The following is an 18,406-nucleotide window of genomic DNA, read 5'->3' as shown; positions in this document are numbered from 1 at the left end:
CACTCATCTCAAAATTCTGAAATTGCACTGTGTAAAGATAGCCAGGCCCTCTATTTTGGGCTTGGAGAATGTTCTTAGGTCAGTTCTGATACCTAAGAAAAGCTTTTCATTCTGTTATTCTCTACAGCCTTTAGCTCTACTCTCTGGGATATTTTTTTATTTTCCATGAGCTCCTTTGGTACATCTAAAGACAGTTGGGAAATTTACTCTATGAAGATCATCCAAAGCTTGTTTTCGGGTCATATACATTTAGGGTTCTAAAGATCTATTTACATTTTGCAAAATCTCAGTCCGGTTTCGATCAGCTGGATTGTCCTTCCACCAATTCATCTCTGTCAAAAATGTTGAGTGGATTTTAAATAGTTAGTCCAGTACACTTCATGATCCAAAGCCACATTCCCTATTCTTTTTGAGACTTGCATCTCTCTCTAGACTTGTTTATAGTGCTCGGGTTGTACAGGCTGTTATGGAACTAGGACATTCATTTCTTAGAAGCTCTTTTGCCAGGTGAAAGGGTTATTAACTGCTTAATCCTCTCTGAGGTCATAATAAAGGGACCCATAGCATTGATTTGGCTTAATCACTTATGCCATGTCCAGCATGAAAGGTTAGAGATGAGAAACAGTTTTATCTTCCAATTTAGCAAATTCTGGCCCTTCTACCTTCCTTCTATTTGCACACTTCCAGTATCACTTTGAGCTCATCTCTTGGAGTACATTTTCATATATAGTTAATAAGAAACAACTACTCTTTTCAACTTTTTGACCGGAAATCTTTGTGTTCAAGGTTAAATACTTATTACTTACATTTTTAATCTTGTAAGTTAAAGCAGGTAAGAGATTTACCGCATGTTTTTGCAACTACATAACACACCACCATATTTTAGCTTTCCTTGGCATCTCTCTTAGCATTTTTCCACCTTCCTTTTAAAGTCTCTTCATTGTACTTACAGCCTTCACCTGCCACTCTGTCCCTAAACCGGTGTCACATATTAAGATTTTTGCTGCAGCATCACCCTACTCCTCGTACAAATTCCTACATCAGGTTTTCTTACTACAATAATACTCAATGGGCAACTGTTCCAAAAGTAAGTGACAGTAACAATCTTACTATTTAGCTGATGAGGCTGTGTGCTGGTGATTTAGATTTGACTCTGCTTGGAGTTCTTTAGGTTTCAGACTCACTCCCATGGCTGAGGGTGTGCTGACTGTTGGCTAATCTAGGTTGGCTCTGGCTGGAGTGACTCGGGCAATTCAGCTAGATTCCACATGTCACTTATCCTCTGACAAGCTAATCTGAGCATGTTCTCAAGGCAGTGACAGAAATACAAGCGTGCAAAGACTCATGAGACCCAGACAGAACTGACACACTGTCATTTCTAATTGTATTGGCCCAAACCGAGTAATTATGAAGTAACTATGAAGTTACTTGGCAAGAGCAGGGACTTGGCAAAGGTAAAATTTGGGGCTGTTTCCACATTCTATCACATATAACATAGTCTTATCATCAAAACTAATTTATAGATTTACCTTGACAGTGCTTATATGAATTACTTTTGTAGTGGGGAAAGCTTTTCCAAATTTAATTTTAAACAAAACCATTACACTTACTCCTACATAACATTTTATCTTTCCAAAGAATTATCTGTATTTCAGAACAGAATCATAACTGAACACACTCGAAACATTTAGATAGGATTTTAAAAATGCATTTGTAGACTAGTTACTTTACAACTCAAAAAATTTCCCCATGAAAGGTAATGATATGAATCTTAAACACAACAGAATTATTTCTTGGAGAATTAACTGCTAGTTTCAAAACAACCTTCATGTAAAAGACACCCAAAAGCCCATATCAAAATGTACTTTTTCTGAAATGGTTCTGCGTTGTAGAAATGTGTAGTACATTAAAAATGTCTGCAAGCTATTTACTACTCCTCTCATGAAGAGGTGGAGTATAATTTTCATCACCTTAAATCTAGTTTGTAGTGACTTCTTGGACCAATTGAGTGAAATAAAAGTGACATTCTGGGATTTTTAGGGCTATGCTATTAGAAGCCTTTAATTTCTATCCAGATATATTTTTTAAAGATTTATTTATTTATTTCAGAGAGAGAGAAAAAAGAAGAGAGAGTGCCTGTGTGCATCTGTGCTGCCTGCAAGCAGGGGTTGGGGGCAGACAGAGAGGGAGAGAAGCAGACTCCCCACTGAGCATGGAGCCTGACCTGGGGCTCCATCCAGGGCTTGATCAGGGGCTTCATCACAAGACCCTGAGATCACAGCCTGAGCTGAAAGCAAGAGTCAGATGCTCAATCTACTGAGCCACCCAGGTGCCCCTCCATCCAGATCTTCTATAGTGTACTCTCTCTGGAGCCCTAAGACACTATGTAAGAAGTCCTTCTATCCTAAGATTGCTAAGCTAGATAGACCACTTGTAGGTACTTTAGTAGACAGTCCCACAAGAAGCCAGCCTTCCAAACATCCCCGTGAAGACTCCGGACATGTGGGTAACTATATTTGACCACTTATACCACCTTTTGCCAGCTGAATAGCACCAAGTAACTTCAGGCAATGTAAATGAAGAATTTTCTGAGTCCTGATCTAATTCTTGACCCATGAAACCATGAGATATGATAGAATGACTATTGTTTTAATCTAATTTTTGTGGTTTTTTTTGTTTTTTATTTTTTATTTTTATTTTTTGCAGTAATGGATAACCAGATCAGAATTTAGCAGCAGGAAGTAGGAAGCTTTGAGCACAGGTGACAATTAGAAGCTGGAAAAAATTGGAAGAAATTTTTTGAAAGTTGGAAGAGCCTTGAAAAGACTATTAGTGACGGATTGAAGGACCATAAGTAAAACATTTAGAGGTCAGAGCAAAAAACACACCTTTTATGTAGCAGCAAAAATTTGGCAGCTCTGTTATCTACAGTAAGATGGAAAATAGAAAGGTCACTAAATCAACTCATTGATCTCACTGGAGAGATTTCCAGGCAGAATATAGAAAGTGCCACTGACTTCTTATAGGTCCTTAAGATAAAATATGAAAAGAGGAGTAACCTATAGATAAAATATTTCAGTCTTCCAGCAGAATTTAGAGGAAACATAAAGGAGCTGGGACACGCTAGATCTGAAATTAAAACTGTCTCTCATTCTCTATTTCTTTTAGTAAAATATTCTCAAAGTAAAATGTGATCTTTGGATAAAGAAAAAAATTAAGAGTGGGGATGAAAACCTCTTTATAAATAATCACAAGATTTAAGGGTATGATTTATAGACCCTTTTTTTTTTAGACAAAAAGATTTCTAGTAAACTTAAAGATGTGATTTCACAATGGTCTCCCAGGTGGCCAGTGATGGAGAGTGGCTTGTCTCAAGGCAATGTGTGGGTATATTTTTTGAGTGAATTCCAATAAAGCTTGTAGAAAACCCACAGAATCTTTAAGAGAATTATATCACCAGCTTGGACTGAAAGAGACACTGATAGTACAATAAGAAAAGTGGCTTTAGGATTCCAAACTTCTACAAAGACAGAGCAGGATGAAAAGGCTACATAGTGTAAATTACTGGCCATTTTTTTTTTTTAATGGAAAAGAAAGGGTGAATTCAAGGACATTATAAAGAACCCAGAGAGCAGAACCAAAGAATCACTTTCAGGTTCCATTAGGAGGTTCCTAATAGATGCATTGTCAACATGTGCACAGTTGTATTTCAGAATTTCTATGAACCCCTGGTTCTTATTCTCTCTCTGCTCCCAAGAAATGGAGTATTTATTGTAGTTATCCTATGCTATCTCATCAATGTTTGTTGGATGTATGTGTGAGAGGGTCAGATAACTTATCTCATTAGTTCACTAGGCTTTAGATTGGGTGGAAGTCTATGAGGGGATGTACTAGGGAAAGCACACCCAGGGAGCCTCATCCACACTTAAAGCCATTTAGATGACAAGATTCTTGAGCCTGAGCATTATACTATAATTTGGTAAGACTTTAGGATGTCTTTGGAGGACATGAGCATATTTTGGTATTTAAAGAAATGTAAATAATTTGTAACCAGAGCTGGGACTGTGACAGATTAGACATGGCTACAAATTATTTGACACTTATCTTGTGGGTGTGGTATGTATTTCCTTTCCATTGAATCTGGGCAGCTTCTGAGCAATAGATTATGGTGGGTTGACACTGCGTTGGTTTCAGTTCTGAGTCTTAAAGGACTGGCATTTTCTACTCTCTGTCTCTTGGAATGCTCTCTCTATGGAATGTCAGCCATTACATAAGAAGTCCAACTATTCTGCCATGAGAACACCCAAGTAAGCCATTGTAAGAGACCACATGAAAAATATGGGTCACCATTTCCCAGTTTTTCAAAGCCTCCCAGCCAAGCACCAAATTGTGAATAAAGAGGTCTTAGGTAACTCTGTTCCCAGGTCCTGTCTGAATGTTATAGCGTAAAAATATTGAATGAGAAACACACAACTGGGCCCAGGAAATCTATAGAATCATGAGAACTAATAATTATATTTTTAAGTCATTATGTTTTGGAATAGATTTTATTTTATTTTATTTTTTAAAAGATTTTATTTATTTTTTGTGTGTGAGAGAGAGCACATAAGCAGGAGGGAGGGGCAGAGGGAGAGTAAGAAGGAGAAGCAGACTCCCCAGTGAGCAGGGAGCCCAACGTGGGGCTTAATTCCAAGACCCTGAGATCATGATCTGAGCTGAAGGCAGATGCTTAACCAACTGAGTCACCCATGCAACCCTACTTTGGGATAGATTTTAAGCAGAAGTATATGGCTGGAACAGAATTTAGATACATTCTAAGCTGGACTCGATTTAGATATCAAAATCCTGGAATTTGAACTTGAGCTCAGTATTATAATGAGATGATAGTTTTGGGGGTTTTGAAAGGGCACTGAGTATATTTTGAAAATGGGAGAAATATAAATAATTGCAATGCCAGTCATCAGACTGTGGTAGACTAGACATGGTTGCAAATTCTTTGTTACTCTTCCTATTGAGAGACAGAGTCTAATTCCCTAGTAGAATGTAGCAAAAGTGACAATCTGCAATTTTCAAGGTTAGATTGTAAGAAGAATTTATCCTCCACCCATCTCTCATGGAATAGTTCCTTAAGCAGTCCAGAGCGATACGGGAAGTTTGACGATCCTGAGAATATATATGCAGGTGAGGTCATGGGTAGATGCTTTAGTGGACAGTCCCAGGTATGCCCAGTCTTCCAGTCATCTCTGCAAAGGCTCCAGACATGTGAGTGAAGCTATTGTGAACCCTCAAGATCAGCCCATCTGCCAAATGAATAGCATCCTGTAACTATATTCAACACTATGTGGAGCAGAAAAATCTTGCAATTGAGCCTTGTTCAGATTGTTGAACGATCAAAAATATAACAAAATTTGTTATATTTGTCAACTTTAAATGTTGGAGTGATTTTTAAGTAAGTAATAGGTGACTGATGCAGAATGCAAATCATACAAAAGAGTAAGTCAATTCAAACCAGGATATATGTTTAAAGATGAAATAAGAAAGTGAAACTAACTCAGGGACATTCTAAATTTTCTTCAACAGATTTTTATAGATATCACTGTGTTATTGAAGGAATAGAGGAAGATAGAATCACATCTTATTTAGTGAAGTTTCTCCTCTTTCAAAGAAAAGAAATATTGCATTATATTTCACAGCCATTTTGGCCTGAAGCTCTCAACTCTACAAGTTGTCTTTAACACAAATCAGCTGTACTTAATTCCCTAGGCATAGGCTCTCCACAGGCCCATGAATTATAATATTAGCACATTCAAAACTCTAATACACATTCTATTACATTAAATCTTCATGTCCAGTATAACCAAGAAAAAGAATATCCTACCCAAAGTCCTTCAGAATTAAACCATTTATATTTCTCTGAAATTATAATCACCCTCTAAGTGATTTTGAACTCTTTGGGTTCTTTACTTTCTAACTCTTATATTTTAGGAGTTACAAAATCCTACACAGAAAAGTAAACAGGAATATTGCCTGCTTTCAGGATGGTATCATTTGTAAATTTCCCTAGAAGACATTACTTGTTCCCTCCTCTGTGCTCTCTTTGGAGATGCCAACACTTCAAATCTCTACCATTTTAGTACTTATTGCATAGGACCACAATTGTTGGCTTCTGTGCTCTTCCTAAAATATATGTTACAGAAATGCATGAAATAATGCTTGCAACAAAAGGGGAGATCATTACATAAACTGTGTGAAACATATTTTTTTCCTAATATCAAAACATCTTTAAAATTAGGAGAGAGCATCTTATGCATTTATATGTAGATTAGAATGCTACAATTTGGGCATGTAGAAAGTCAGGGAAATGAGTTGAAAGCAGGAATTACTTAATCAGCATTAAGAAGAAACAGAGAAGAGTAATGAGAAAAATAATAAGTAAAGAATTTTGTTTCTTGAGTTATTGAAAATGGAGGAAAGGGGACTAAGCAGGTGGTTGGAGAGAAGAGGAAGCTTCTTTGAGTTCCTGAATAGAATTGGTTGTTGATACCTCTGAGAGTGCTCCAGGGATCATAATAAGTTTTATTTGCAAGTAAGTCCTGCAGATATTCATTTTCTATCTTAAATCACCAAGCAACATTAGAATAGCCAAATATATCTTTTCTGAATTGCTATTTTCAAGTAGACATTTGTGGCTGCCCTCACCACCACCCCCCTTTTGAGGAAACAAAACAAACTAAACAAACTAAAACCAACTTCTAGGCTCTACCTTGAAGAGAAGCGATGAATGGGTCATACCCAGTCAGAATGGGGATATATCAAGTACTCAATGACATTATGGTTGAAACTCCTAATGGTGATTCAGAACGATGTTTCCTCTAATAGAATGTGCAAGAATAAATACATAATCAACTCAAGGCATTAAATATTCAAAGAAGAATCAAAACAATTCTTAATATAATTTCAGTCGTCAAGACTGGATTATGAAGAACAACTTCTGGAATATATATGAAGTTAAATTCGGGTCTCTGCCATCCGATTGCAGCTGTGCAGCTGGAATACTGCTGAGTTTTTTAAATCATTTGTGTTAATTATTATTTCTTTGTAAGGCTTTCTGAGTTTCAGCCCTACGTAGAAGAATTGTGATATTGTACAGTTCTACATTTTTATTTTGTTTGAAAACTAAGGCATGTGGATTCAGCTACTATAACTTCAAAGTCTATGGTACATGATATTTCATGCTAGAAAGGCTAACAGTGACTTCAAATTCAAAGTAGTTCTGCTGTGCATTCTGTATTAACCCTGGTTTTGAATGGAAAGCTAGTATAACCCCTTGGCTACAGTGTCCTGGGGAAACTAACTGAATAATTAGTAGACATAAAGAGATGATCCATTAAGATCATGCTCACAGGTACTTTAGTGAACTCGGGAGAAATAGTTGCCCCTTTGAAGCAATCTGATTGCAAAATCAAAAAGAGCCATTTGGGAGACCCTCTATAAAACTGAAATTTCAAAACCACTGTCTGGACATTGTTAGCTGCCATTTGGTGTTCCTAAATTCTGAGGGCGGACAAAGTTTCCTTCAATCTTTATCCAGATGTAAAATTATTCATGAAATCAACGTATCGGTGTGTTTATGGACTGAATACATCTAATCGCCATAGTAATATGTTCAGTTTCTGTTATGAAAATAAGAATGAATTGCATAGAAAACAAGTTATTCAACAGAATTAACGTGTTAATTTCTTTTGGCAGTGAAAGTGTTGGGGGGAGTGTGATTTTACCTAATAACAGATTCTGGCATTTAGAAATTGTGGCAATTACCTAAAAGATCATGTTTCTTCTGCAGTGACTAGCTAACTATTACCATGCTTCATTATCTTTTACTCTTTCAGGGATCTTTTTTAGATGAGATCTAATTTAGGATTATTATAAGTTAAAGCATCATATTAATGGTAGTTAAGGTGACAGAGTATTTTGATTTTTGCATGTAGGAATATATATTTGCAATAACAATATTCTTGGGAAAGAAGGGACTACTAATATATGCTATAGAAAGAAAATTTGTTCTTACTTGGTTTTCTGGGTACTTGAAAGGAAAGGTAACTTGAAAAAGAGCCAAGATATCTTAATGAGTGAAGTATTCATTTAAAAGAACTGATTATTTTACAAATTTACTGAAATTGAGTTGAACTAAGGACATTTTCCCCCTTCAATTTGTACTAGTCCAGACTCTAAGATATAACTTTTACATTTAATTATTAGATATTTCCTTTCTAATTATTTGTCATGTGTAGTATATTTAAATATGCCATCTTGAGAATTCACCTTGATTTAAGCAAAGCCAGTATAAAACTCCAGACAATTCTTTGGTAAGAGACTCATAATTTCCCTTAATAAAAAGCATTAGTACATGATTTGATTAGACAAATTCAATTTGCATAAAACTTTCCAGGACACATCTATTGCATAAAAGGAAGGTAAGCTTTATTTTATTAATGAATCTATTCTAAACCCTTGATCATAGTTTGGTATGTGATTTGTGTTTTTATTCAGATTCTAATTATTTGGAGAATCTAGCATTCCAGAAATATAACCTGCTACTTTGACATTGTTACGATTTTACTCTTCAATTGCACAGTTAGGTACTTGATTCTCTTTATTTTTTTATGGCCTCTTTTTATCTGGCACACCTGACTAGTCAACGAAGCCTGGTAATTTAAAATGAAAGTTCTTCCATTTCACAAGAGATAAAGTAACATTCTGATAATTTACAATCATGGTCCAAACAATGGAAAAATAGGAGATGTTTTCTCTGGATTCCAAAACAAACTGCATATATATGAACAGGAAATAGAAATGCTCTAATTCAGTTTCAAAATTATAACATCAGGGTAGTTCTTAAGACAACCATATGCATGCATAATGGTTCTTAAATATTTGTTGAATAAATGGATAACCAGCAGATTTTGATAAATAAATAAACTTCTGTTGCTTTATATTTTAACAGCCACAAGCAAGGATTATTGTTTGTTGTTGGTTTGGGTTCTCCATGAAGCAGACACCAAGATGTAATTAAAAGTGAAATAAATTCTGGGGTGGGGGGGTTTGGTGGGGGTGGGAATAGCTATTAAATATATAGGAGAGGTACAAAAGGAGTAGGCAGAGAGAGCCTGTAATGTGGGTGTGATATCTGTGAAGGAGTGAGGGCAAAGAAAAAGATTGGATAGGAAGAGCCCTAAACTATAAGGAGCTCTGAGGAAATCTTGACCAGCCTGTTGGGGAGTCCCAGAGCAATGATTTCTCATTAGAGTTTAACTGCATTGGCAGGAATGCCTTAGCTTTGGTTCCCCCACCATGTTCAATTTATGAGAGTGGCCAGCAAGAATGTGCCTCATCCTGAACATTGTGGTAGATCCCAAAGGTATGGCAGATGGAGGCTGTCCTCTGACAGTATTCCTCATAATGGGTTCTCCCTTCAGGGGAGACTGACACACTCCTATGACAGCCACAGTTTGTGTCCTCCAAAATATTTAATTATTCAATATAGGGTTTTTGATCCATTGAGTTTCCTGAATTTATGTCCATTTTGTTCTCTGATGTCTTAAAGACGATATCGATCTGTTATACTCTCTGTTCATTCTCTTCTCTCCCATGGGGCAAACCCAACATTCAATCACACACTCTTAATTCTGCTGTTCGTGGATTATACTAGGTGTAACAATGGTAACAATGGTCTCAGCAAAAATAAGGGCTAGAAGGCAAGGAGGAATACATATGGGTGAAGAAAATGACGGATTCAGACCAGAAAATGCATCAGAGGGGAAAATAACAAGCCTTACTTTTATGGTATTAGTAGAAAAGCAAATGACGATGAAAGTTCTTTAAAAACACAATAACTAGAGTAAAGGCCAAAGAGAAAGGGTGTGTTTGTTAGTGAGCGGTCTTTTTATAGAGGGTGCTCCAGTAAGGGGATTGAAGTGAAAGAAAGAAATGCGCAGTTGTGCGTGGAGGAGTCATCCAGGCAATCAAGGCTCTTGAACTAAGCACATGTTTAGTCTAGTCAGAGAAAAGTGAAGAAGCTTCTGTAAGTTGGATGGAATGAGCAATGGGGATAGTGGTAAGAGAAGAGCTAAATGGGGCAGCTGTTGTCAGGGTAAGCAGGGAGATTCTCCTATAAGGTCTTGAATTTTATTCTGAGTCAAAGGGCAAACATTACAATTTCCCACAGAAGAGCAACATGCTCTGATTTTAAAAGGATCACTCTGGCTGCTATGCGGTAAATGGACTGAAGGAGATATTAAGGATAGAGCATCATAAGCATCAGGGAGGGTCACTATATAAGAGCAGAATGTCCAATTCACCAAGAAAATATAAAAATTCTAAACATATATGTAATTAATACAAAGGCTTTGCAAAATATGAAACAAAAATTCCAGGACAAATTAGAAAGATTAGTATAATTTAGGGAATTTCAGTACAATTTTTTTTTTTCAAAGAAACAGAAAAGGGAGCCCGGGTGGCTCAGTCGGTTAAGCGTCTGCCTTCGGGCTCAGGTCATGACCCCAGGGTCCTGCCTCATGTTGGGCTGCCTGCTCAGTGAGGAGTCTGTTTCTCCCTCTGCCCCTCCTCCCACTTGTTCTCTCAATCTCTCTTTCTCCCTCTCAAATAAATAAAACCTTAAAAAAAAAAAAAACACTCACCCAGAAACAGACAAAAAATCAGGACAACAAAATTTATCTGAGGGACATAAAAAAAAATTCTGCATCTAACAACTAGAAAATTTTTCTCGAACCTACATGGAACATTTACAAATACCGATTGTGTAAATAGGCCAAAAAACAGACCTCAGAAAACTCTGAGTTAAGATAGGTATGGGATAGGTATATGCAGATCATATTGTATGATTACAAAATGATTAAGTTAGAAGTACATAGCAAAAGATACATGAAAATTTCCTGAATACTTAGAAATTACACACCAATATTTAAATAAATCATAACTGAAGAAGAAATCCTAATGGGAATTTAAAATTACCCAGAAGTAAATAATAAAAAACACACTACATATCAAAATTTAGACCAAGGTAGGCAAAGCTTTTTAAAATCAAAACAAAATTATGTGGCTGTTAAAAAAAATTACATTTTACAATGTTAAAATTATTTTATAATATGATTGGTTCATGTCTTTTGCACGTATTTTTTAGTTGGTTCTTAAACCTCAAATCCACAAGGTTCTTTGTATGTTACTAGTATTAATATTTTTTAAAAAAGATTTTATTTATTTATTTATTTATTTATTTATTTATTTATTTATTTATTTATCTATTTATTTATTTAGAACCAAGAGGGAGAGAGAGCATCTCCAACAGGCTCTGCGCTGAGCATGGAGCCCCACATGAGTCTGGATCCCAGGACCCTGAGATCCTGACCTGAGCAGAAACCAAGAGTTGGAGGCTTAACCTACTGAGCCACCCAGATGCCCCTGATAGTAACAATCTGTTTTTATTCGTAGGCATTGTAAGTATTTCCTAGTTTTAACTTGTCAGTTTTACTTTTTCTAGTATTTTTAACTAGAAAATAAAGAGAAATAATTTGGTTTTCTAAATAAATAAATAAATAAATAAAATCTTTTAAAAAATTATTAATACCAGTAACATACAAAGAACTTTGTGGATTTGAGGTTTAAGAACCAACTAAAAACTGCGTGAAAAAGACATGCCAGCATGTTATAAAAAATGTGTGATTATGAAAAAATATATCAAAATAACTGTTAAATACTAGCTTATATTTATTCTACTGAAAAATTTTCTAAAAATCTGACAATCCTAGGTGATGGAGATATGGATCCACTAACTTCCGTATTTTAGTGGGAATGTAAATTAATACACCCTCTTTGGAAACGCAGACACCATCTTGTAAAATTGTACTTTTTTTTACACCCTACAACCCTAGGTTTGTTTTGGGTCAAATTCCCTCGACAGGAGGAGGCAGGGGTTCTGGAGCAATGCTTTGTTAAGCCTGTGCACCTAGGAGAAGCTTATAAGGGAGTTGGGATGCAGAATAGGGAAAGCTGGGGAACCGAACAAGGATGTAATAGAGGTGATGTCTCTGCAGTCTTTCTTGCCTAAACGCAAGGTAGCTCGTATTTGTACACTTTCATTGACTCCCAGCTGTCTTGGGTGCAGATGGGGTTGGGGAAGGGGCACAATCCAGGCAACTCAGCTGATGCTGCATCTATTTTCCAAGAGCAATTCTCCAGGGCAGGTTGCAGGTCTAAGCTTTTGGCCACAACCAGTAAAAGGAATCCCTGAAAATCAGGGTAAGGCAGTCACAGCATCTCCCACGACCTGAGAGAAACTTTCCACATGTACAAGATTGCTCATACATGCATTGCTCACAGTGGCCAAAAACCGGAAGCAATCTCTGGGTTTATTGATATGAGAGCAGATATATCAACTGTAGGATATTCACATAATGGAATATTATGCAGTTGTCAGAATGAATTAACCGCAGCCTCATGCAACAATCTGGATAAATTTCAGCAACATAAATATCAAGTAAAAAATAAATTTGCATATACCGAAAAACCCTTTATCGAGTTAATAAATAATTAAATATAGATTATATATTTTATATATATATTATATATGTAATATATAATATATATAATATATAAATATTATATATAATAAATAATTAAAATATAGAATAATGCATATTGATGAGTTATAAATTGATGATTTATAAATATATAAAACTATAGAAAGGAAGTGATGAACAACACCTCTTGATAGTTGTTACTTTGGCTTAAGAGTGGCTGGAGGATGGGATGGAGGATGGGGAGCACATATCTAAAATATCCACTGAGTGCCAGTTTTTATACTGAATGATAAATTCATGAGCTTATTACACTATCAAAACCAACAAATGAGTAAAATGTAAATAAATTTTAAAAAGTCTCTGTATGAGTGAGAGTGTAATCAATCAATAAATAGGATTATTAAAATTCTGGGCACCTATAAGATTAAAGAAATAAGATTTTCTAATTATAAAATAGAGTTTCTGTTTAAGAGATGAGTTAAGGATAGTCATAAATTTTGTTTTGAGCCACTGGAAGAATGATGTCTTTTACTTAGGTGGGAAGATTAGAAGGAAAGAAAATTTGGAAGCAGGTTGATGGCGGGAATCGAGATACTGGTTTTCCATAGGTGAAGTCTAAAATGCTTATTCAAAACCAAAATAAATATATCAGGTAAGCAGTTGAATTTTGAGATTGTTGTTAGAGGGACAGTTCTGGACTAACAGTACTATTATAAGTTGCTACTACATATGTAAAGCCATACAGCTGGAGAAGATCACGCAGGTGGTGAATGTAGATGAAGTATTAAGATCTGAGAACTAATGCTTGAAACACTGCAACTATTAAAGGTCAAGAAAAAGAGGATCAAGTATACTGAGGTAGGAAGAGGTTTAAGACAGAATGATCTTCCAGGAGCCAGGTGAAGAAAGCAGGTAATTCATTGTGTCAAATGCTGCTGAAGGGTATAGTAAGGTAAGGACAAAATACTGATTATTGTATCATCAACGTGGAAGTCATTGGTGTCCTCAATAGGTAGTTTTGGTGGAGTAGTGGGGTAGATGCAAAGAAGATGGGAAAGAGAGAAGTTGGGGGTGGGGGACAACAACCATAGAAACATCTCATTTAATGTGTGTCTAGTGGAAACAAGTTTAAGTTGGTGCTCTGGCCCATTTTCTTTCCTTGATAGAGAGTTTCAGCGTTAGAAGTAATTGCACATATACAGATTTTAAAATCTAGAAAGCACCCTAAAGATGAATTAATGCAATTCCATCATTTTGCCCATGAAATACTTGAGACCCAGGAAAATAACACTAGTTGCATGAGAACATAAAGCTTATGAGTTAATGAGAGCCAGACTGAAATCGAAATTTTCTGAATCTTAATTCAAGGTTATTTATATCTTACTGAAAAGGTCAGCTAGGTTATAATTTTAATTTTTTTTCATGCAAGCAGGAATAAAATGTATTTGATTTAGCTACCAATATAATAGAAAGCTTGGCTGTTGGACTTTATATAAGATTTATTCAACTACTTCATTTCCAGGTTGTACCAAGTGCCATCACTTTAACCCACCCAAGTCCTGCTCATCATTCTGGTTGCAGCCTACATGTCAGGAAGGTAAAGTCTCTGCCCCCAAATTATGTAGCACAAAGCCAAATATAATACAATTTGTTATTATTCATACTTTTGAATTATGCATGAATTTACTTCTTCTATTTGCAGGAATAATGGAGATGTTATAAGTATATGAAAGCAAATGACTCCTAGCTTCTTTGAGGACCAGGAAGAGTCCTTTTCTCCTCCTAGGATTTTTTTCTTTAGTTATAAAAATGCAAATATAAGTTGAAAAACTTAGAATTGTCTTGTTGATCACTTAAACATTTAACCTGACAACCGATTCAGTCCTTGTCAAGGGGTTTTTGCAGCGAACAATATAATATTCCAAACAAATTACAGATAAGATATGTACATTTTGTGAAAATATTAATTTATATGTACATTCGGGTCAGGATACATATCCACTTATGAGGAATTATAAGATAATTTCTCAGCCATGTCAATTGAAGGTTAAAGGAAAAGCTTCTTTGAAGAAATAACGTGTCACGCTCTTTGGGTGTTTTCATTCAGAAGAAATATAATACCCTTAGTAATATTAAAATCCCTAGAGTGTGTGATATGGCTAATGTCATCTTTTTCCCTTTCTCTCTTTCTCTGACTCTGTTGGAAGTCATCCAATGAGAAAAGTAAGGATTTGTTCCTTTCAGTGCAAGAAAGAGACAACTAAAGCTTATCCGTTATTGGAATTGGAAGTTAATGCAGTGCTCCTTAATAATACTCAGGGCTAGAAATCAGTACGGGTCCTAGAGTAGACTTCCCTTTGAAGAATGAATATATTGATTTCATTGGCATAATGTTCAAAAGGGTAGTTATTTGCTAACTCTTCATCCTCTTTTTTGGTATCAAATTGAGGCTTTAGCATGTATTTTGAAAATCTCCTTTGTCTTTAATATTTTTTCGTTAGCTCTAGATGTTTAGTGTATTTCAAAGAAAGTTTAATATGCTTGGATTCATTTATACTGAATTGTTTCTTTTTTTTAAGATTTTATGTATTTATGAGCGAGAGAGAGAGAGCACAAGCAGGAGGCAGAGGGAGAGGGAGAAGCAGACCTCCAGCTGAGCAAGGAGCCTGGATTCCAGGATCCTGAGGTCATGACCTGAGCCAAAGGCAGACCTTTAACTGATTGAGCCATCCAGGCACCCTTATACTGAATTCTTAAAACTGTTACGTTTTGATATTTAAGAAGACTGAAGAGACCTAGTAAAGCCTTCACCTAGTGAAAAAAAAAAAAGATTGTATTTTACTGAAGAAAATATTTGTTAGAATCTTTAAAATTTAAGTGTTCTTAATATAAAAAATAAATCCATAAATAAAAATGTGTATTTTATTACAGAAATTTTAATCCCTTTTCAAGATGACCGAGCAATCAAGGGAAAAAGATGGAGGGAATTAGTAATTTGGGGGCAGCTATATGCACCTTGGTGCCGGGTGCCTTTTGCATATGTCCTATTTAATTCTCACCTTAAAATTTGATGATAGTATTATTGAACACATTTATCAGGTGGGGGGACCAAAGTTTAGAAAATCTAAGTAATTTGTCCAACAATAACCCCAAATAACTAATTTGCCCACCAAAGATCTCTGAATCTAAATTTCAACCTTGCTACTGTAGAGCTATACCAGTGAATAAATTAATGAATAAGTAAGTACATTACCAAAAAAAAGTTCCCATAATCACATTTAGTATAGGTCTTACTGTTTTTGTATTATTATCTAATTAATTCTGTGTTCCCCACTAAAATGTAAGCTCTTTGAGAACTTGTAACATACCTATTTTTGTGTTTCCATAGGATTTGGCCTAGAGAAAGGAATCTATCATCTATCTATCCATCTATCATCTATCTATCTATCTATCTATCTATCTATCTATCTATCTATCTATCATCTATCAATCATCTATCCATCCATCCATCCATCCATCCATCTACAGGAATGATTGACCAATAATCAATGTTTACTCTTTTGCCCTCTGATGTGGAACTCAATCAAGCTTCAAATACTATCTGTTTTTCTTTCAAAGTGTTACAAATTTGAACTTTCAGGCTTGGCTGGCTAATCTATCAATTTATTTCAAAGGTAGCATTAAACACTACATTTTCTAATAATGTACATATAAATCATTGAAAATAAAACTCTGTGTGTGTATATTGTTATACTTATGATGAACACCCATAGTGTTTTTACATTTTTAACTATATTCCACACTACCACATAGTCTTATTCTAGTTTATATCTGTTATAAAATATTCCACTAAATGAATGGTCATGCTTTATTTAAATATTCTCTTATTACTAGGTAAAGATGCTGCAATGTAACTATTTCCTGTAAGTCTTTTCTTCAGGATATATTCCTAGAAATCAATACCTGAGTCCAAAGACTGTGAACAAGTTGTAAATTGTTTACTTTGTAAATAATTAAATAATTTGTAAATTATTTAATACCTTGATGTTTAAGTATTTATTACTTTAAATATTTAAGTATTAATGTTTAAGGATTTATTATTTTAATATTTAAGTACTTAATGTTTAAGTATCTGTTATTTTAAATTATTGTGGTATAAGACCTTCACATCCTTTTTTACTCATTTTATTTCTTTTAGAACATAAACTTTTGAACAAAGATAAACAGTTAATTTGTTATCTCATTTTACATGACTAAACCTCTTTTGTTATAGAAAGGATTTGAATAAGTTCAGTAATAATGTCTCCCCAAGAATATAGATTGAAGCAAATTATTTGATATCCAACATATCAGAGTTCATGTACCTATAATCAGAAATTCTGATGAATGGCTAATTTAATTTATCTTTGAAAGTCTTCTGTGAAATAACACATTGCAATTGATTCCAACATGTAAATTACTATTCTTTGGGGGGAACAAAAGAATCTTTAGGTTTTAGAAATGACAGTATTCTTTTCAGAAAGGAGATATTTGTAATGTTTTCCAAATATAACACATTGCCATTGTTAATTGATAATTTTTTATTAATCCTAAGCTAGAACCTACATAATTAATTCATTAGTATCTCTGTATCACCAGGGATCTGAGTTTAATATTTGTAGTGAAGCAATATTGAAACAAGGGAGGAAAGAACCTGCGATAGGACATAGAAGAACTAATATATGATCCTGGCAATGCCACTAATCAGCCATAAAGTATTAGATTTTCTTTAAATTCTGAGCAAAAGTTTCTTCCCTTTCATAGTTCACAAGGATGTAAATGGTCTACAGTGCGGTACTGCTTATCAAAAACTCTTTGTAACTTCCTCACGACTAAAGTATTATTATTGAAAGACTTAAAATTATAAATTTCAAAGCTTTTTACTAGTAAAATGTCAGATAACATGCTTTCTATACTTGGATATAAATTGGTTTTGCTCCTACATCATCTTTATTAACAAAATGAGCTCCTCTGAAGTCAGTGTTTATTACAGAGTTAGAGACTCTTAGAACCTGAAACAACTCCACCAACATGTGGAGAAAACAATCAGCTTAGACACAGACAACAGTTTATTCATTTAGATTATTCATTCATACACAAAATCTGTTCAAATACTATTAGAACACCTAGAATGTGCTAATCACCATTCTAGGCATTGGGGATATAATGATAAACAGAACATGCATTCCTTTTCACATTCCACTGACATGGAAAAGCATGAAAGTGATTGCAGCACTAAAAGTGGTTCTAGTCGATTTTATAGGAATATAGCAGAATTTTTTACTAGAAGATTTAATAAGCTTAGCCAATTTGAAGTATTTTGCAATTACCTCTAATTGGTAGCTGTGTAATTACCTCCATTTGGGGTCCAGTCATGCAACATTGCCCTCTCTCTCTCAGGTGGATAGTGGTTTTGATGAAATCATTTGGGGGCTGAGGATTTCCATTTCTGTCAACACATACCACACAAAAAAGGGGAGAACATTCCCTCAGAAGCACTTGATGTGTACTAACAAGAAAATAAAAAATACATAGATTTAGGATTAAGGGAAGACTAAACCCAACTCAACACCTTAAGCACTGAAGCTGGAGGTTAGCCTTGAGGGCATTTGCTAAATCTGATGAACTCAAACTTTGATTGTCATGGATTTGTGGGACACAGGGGACAGGAGATAATGCTCAGCACCTAATCACAACAGGATGTCTATTAGGAAAACATCATTATAAATGATTTATCCTAAAAAGCTACACTGTCATCCTCAGTATACCAG

The 18,406-nt window shown here is 35.0% G+C and overlaps 1 long non-coding RNA gene across 1 annotated transcript in view; it reads right to left on the bottom strand.

Annotated features, from left to right (window-relative positions):
• The window catches only part of LOC118019234, a 31,262-nt gene extending 13,218 nt beyond the window's left edge, over positions 1 to 18,044 (bottom strand). Inside the window, exon 1 of the long non-coding RNA XR_004681632.1 lies at positions 17,991 to 18,044. This is a non-coding gene — a long non-coding RNA (uncharacterized LOC118019234). The remainder of the gene's footprint in view (positions 1 to 17,990) is intronic.
• Between the last annotated feature and the right edge of the window lie 362 nt (positions 18,045 to 18,406).

Source organism: Mirounga leonina, unplaced genomic scaffold, assembly GCF_011800145.1.
Source record: "Mirounga leonina isolate KUSES-001 unplaced genomic scaffold, KU_Mleo_1.0 Mir_173, whole genome shotgun sequence".
Classification (NCBI taxonomy): Eukaryota; Metazoa; Chordata; class Mammalia; order Carnivora; family Phocidae; genus Mirounga; species Mirounga leonina.
The sequence above is the reverse complement of the archived record's forward strand: the minus strand, read 5'-3'. Positions and strand labels throughout refer to the sequence as shown.